Raw genomic sequence first — 4,389 nt, 5'->3', positions numbered from 1 at the left:
GCCCCAGCCCCGCCTGGACCACCGGCGCGGGTTCCAGGCTTTGCCAACACCTGCGAGGAGGGAAAAGCCTCCGCGCTCGTCCCACCACACCCCGACCGGAAAAAGGGGATGGACCCTACCCGGAGGACACTGAAGAGCTGTGTCGGGGAGAAGACGCCCCGCAAACTGAAGCAAATGTAAATACTGGGTTAACGCGCTGGAAATTTGTTATTAAACGAATATATAACCCAACTGCCTAAATTTTTTCTTTTCCGCGTGGTTGCAGCTATCCAGGAGGAACTAATTGATAGTGTGAGTTAGCTACGCCCTTTTTCTTTTCACGTGACAAAGGATGGTCTTAAATGCCATACAGGTGTAACTGCTCTGGGGTAGATGTAAAAGGACTTAAAAAATTTCCTTCACTTTTTCCTCCCATCAAATAATCTTTCATAAAGAGTCCGCCTCTTCAGACTCAATGCACTACAGGTATAGTCAGGGAGTTAACATAATAGTCTATTATGTGCAGGTTTAAACTAGTATAATTACAACTTTCTTTAAAAATTACGCATAAAAGGAAATTATGTGCAAATAAAAAATTGTTCAACTTTCTTGTATTTTCCAGTAAATTTAATGAATATGTTCTTTTGTAATGAAAACTTAATAAATAGGTATCATTTTTAAGGGACTGTAATTTTTACAATTTATTTTAGCCAAAAGGCCAGTAAGCGATGGGACTATAGTTTTTTATTCAAGTCTAGGAACATGTATTGAGAACAGTTGGTCATTGCACTACATGTGATACATCATGTGGCAAATCTCTTAGAATGGCTGGAGAACACCGCCTTGCCTGTGAATCCCAGGCTAGCATTATCTTTTATTAATAAAAAAGGCACTTGACTAGCACAATACTTCAACTGCAAAATGTGTAGTAACCTCTGCAGTCATATTTACTTTGCAAAGAAGAAACCTCAGGGCTTATTTTCGAAGGATGTTGAATTATCTTCAGAGCCAAAATAAAAATTGATCATTGACATAATTTTCCATATGATTCCACGAAAACCTTTATTCTCAATATGACGATTTAATTGCCTGAGTTCACTACTCTCATTTTGCAATTCACTTTATTCTCTTCTTGAATTTGTAAATGAAAACATTCCCTAGCCAATAGGAAGGCGAGGGTAATAAAAGATAATTGTAATGATGACCAATAAGAAAAGTTCCAATCTCGATAAGAACACTATGTAAACAATAGTGTATACAGCCACTTTAAAATGAGGCTGCAGCTATTCCATAAGAATTGCCTTGCACATCAGCAGCACGGCATCATGTCTCAAACCTTGGAATATCAAAAACAGGGCAAAATAACCTTTGGACTGGACCTAGGACAACATTGTATCCCAAAGAACTCTTTGCAAAGATAACAAAAAAGGAGTTATTATGACTACTGGACTGAAATTAAAAACACTGTTTAGAATTAACATCATTATGCTATGTTACCTGCAGCAATAGAAACACCTTCCTTCTATTCATATAATGGTTCCCCTTCCCTTTCTCACAGATACCCATTTCCTTTGTCTCCTAATCAGAAAATTATTTGAGCTTCTGCCTAAATTAATGATTCCTAAATAGCTATTCTTATGGATCTCAAATAAACATTTGTTTGCCTCTCATTTTGAAAAGCCCTTTTATTTTTAGGTTAACAGCTAACTGTACAGTATTTTTATAGGCGTCTCTTTGGTATTTATGTAAATAATCTTTAGGAAGATATATCTCTGGGACTTTTATTGAAACCTAGTACAGGTATCATAGAACACTCCTATCCAATGGAAATTTCTGCAATAACTGAAATGTTCTAGAATTCTATTTGTCCCTTACAGTAGTCACTAGCCACATGTGCCTTCTGGGCTCTTGAAATTTGGCTAGTGTGACGAAAAATATGAATTTTTAACTTTATTTAATTTTAATTAATTTTACTTTAAATAGCCACATGAGGATAGTAGCTACCATATTAGAGAATGCTGTTCTAGAACAACAAAGCAATTACTATATTGTCCCCAATCATGTCATTGCAGACATAGAATCTCTGGAAACAATAAATATTTTCTCCAAACTCTTCTCTGAGCTTATGAGCATGTAGATATTTTAACTTTGCAGGTGGAACATGTTAAAGTAACAATGTCATCCCTATCTACAATCCGTGTGTGAGTAGGGATAGAAATGGAAACTCTGGATGGATGGAAAAGGGATTTGGGAGTAACTAACCCTTTGCCCTACCATTCCCATGCCTGACTGACCCAATTGAAAAATTAACCATGGTCTAATTAACTTTACACCACAATACACTTCTCCAGAATTGCCCATTGCCTGGTTCAGACTGGATTTGCCTAGGATTCTTTTGTTTGCTTGTTTTAGGAAACTTAGGAGCCCACAATTCTCTACCACTATTCCCCTCCCCACATCCCAACAATTCCCTCCAGAATATGATTCCCTCCAGATTACAGTACCTGATGTTTGTGTCTCTGTAGTTTCGTCTTAAGCCTGAAACACCCCAGAATGCACTTCGTGCATTGCGTGTTTTAAAAACACTCTCCTGGTGCCAGTGTGACTTTGAAGTGCTGTGGGAGCACGCTAAAGGCTTGTTAAATCTTATTAAAAGGAGGATTTTATGGACTGAGACTTTGGGGAGGGCTTTGGGTAATTATTGCCTGTAATGCTGAAAAGTAGGTCAGATGTCATCAGGCAAATCCAGATAAATTGTTGAGTAGGGGGAAATTAACCATCCCTACACCTACATATTAACACTTTGTAGTTGTTATTAATTCCAAACCAGGGCTATGAGGTCATTGGGGGATTTTTCTCTCTTAAAAACTGTCTAATTTTTTTTGTCATTTGTACCATTACACTCAGTTTATTTAATAACTGAAATAAATGAGTTAGTATATTTTCACATATTAAATTATTTTTATGTGTATTTAATTCTGTGCTTATCTCTCTTTTCTTAGGGGTATGACAAACAGATGTCCAAACAACTGCCTTCTATCAATGATTGATTTTGCTGGGTCTCCATATAAAAAATTTAGAAAGGTCCCCTATATCTGTAGTTCCCTGGTTGCAAGCATTCACACTGGCTAACTTAAGCAAATAGAGAATGTATCGCACAGGATCAAAGAAACAGCTGAAAATCTGGCCTGGCAAGACAGGGAAAAGGGCACTTCCTGGCATCTGGGTAGAAGGAGCTAGTCTACAGTTTTTCAAGGGGTGCTACCACTGGGAAAGAATAAGCTTCAATCATTTTTGTTTTCTTATCCTTTTGTCTTTCTTCAGAAGATGCAGAAGAGTAGAGAGAGAGGAAAAGAGGGAGGGAGGGAGAGAGACTTTTTGGTTTATAGGACAGGGCAGCTTGACTAATAATCCCACAAAACTATCTTCCACAGGAGAGGTAGCTCTCCACCTACACACACACACACACACACACACAATCCTGGTGTAGTGCTATTAACAGAAGAAGGGGTGATGAATAGTAGGCAGCCACAATCACAAAAATACCCTTTTTTTTTGTCTTTCAATCAAGCTCTTCACTCCCATAAGAAAAGAGCAGCTTGGGCAATATTTTGAGGTCCACCTTTAGCCCTTAGTTCTATTTATAATGAATGAATATACCCTGCTTTTCCATCCATAATTATCTAGTCAAGCATTGTGTCTGACAGTTGTACTACCCTTTCTCGGAAGCCCCAGGAAAACTGCCCTGTCCATCGCCCCCTATTGAGAGCTTCCTTCTGCAACCTATTATTCTGGGCTCAACAGAAGGTGTAGTAGAGTCAGGACCTAACTAAATGGCACCTTTCTATTAGGTTTACCAAAGGCCTGGAAGATCTTTGCCCAACAGAAAATCTCTCTGCTAAGTAGCATTAAACCACCTAGATTCTCTCTGGGAATAGGAAGTATATAAAGTACATTCTGCAGCCAGGGTAGATGAAAAGTGGTATATAAAGGAAAGAGAAGGCAGACAGAAAGCTGAAATCATAGGGCAGCAAGGAGAGTAGAAAAAAGCTGATCAGGAATAGCAGAAACAAGAGCAGAGAGAGAATAATTAAGACCTCAGTGCGGAAACACTAGAGTGGAGAGAAAACGGTGAGGATCCGTGCTAAGAAGGTGATAACTGGTGCCTGCAGCATTATCTTCGACAACCTTTCAGAATAGTACAGATGTTGCTGCTTTTATCTCTCTGTATTGCTGAAATAAATTCTTACTCTTTAACTGATGTAACCTGAGTGTTTCTTTGTTTCTTAAACTCAGAGAGAGCCTAACACACCACTACTGCCCCCTTTCTTCCTCTCAGCTCTCTTATTCTTAATCTCTAACAAACAACCATGTCAATATCATCTTTTCTTCAATAGCCACCTCTTCCTT

The sequence above is a fragment of the Pteropus alecto genome, unplaced genomic scaffold (assembly GCF_000325575.1).
Source record: "Pteropus alecto unplaced genomic scaffold, ASM32557v1 scaffold146, whole genome shotgun sequence".
Taxonomy (NCBI): Eukaryota; Metazoa; Chordata; class Mammalia; order Chiroptera; family Pteropodidae; genus Pteropus; species Pteropus alecto.
Note: the sequence above shows the minus strand (reverse complement) of the source record.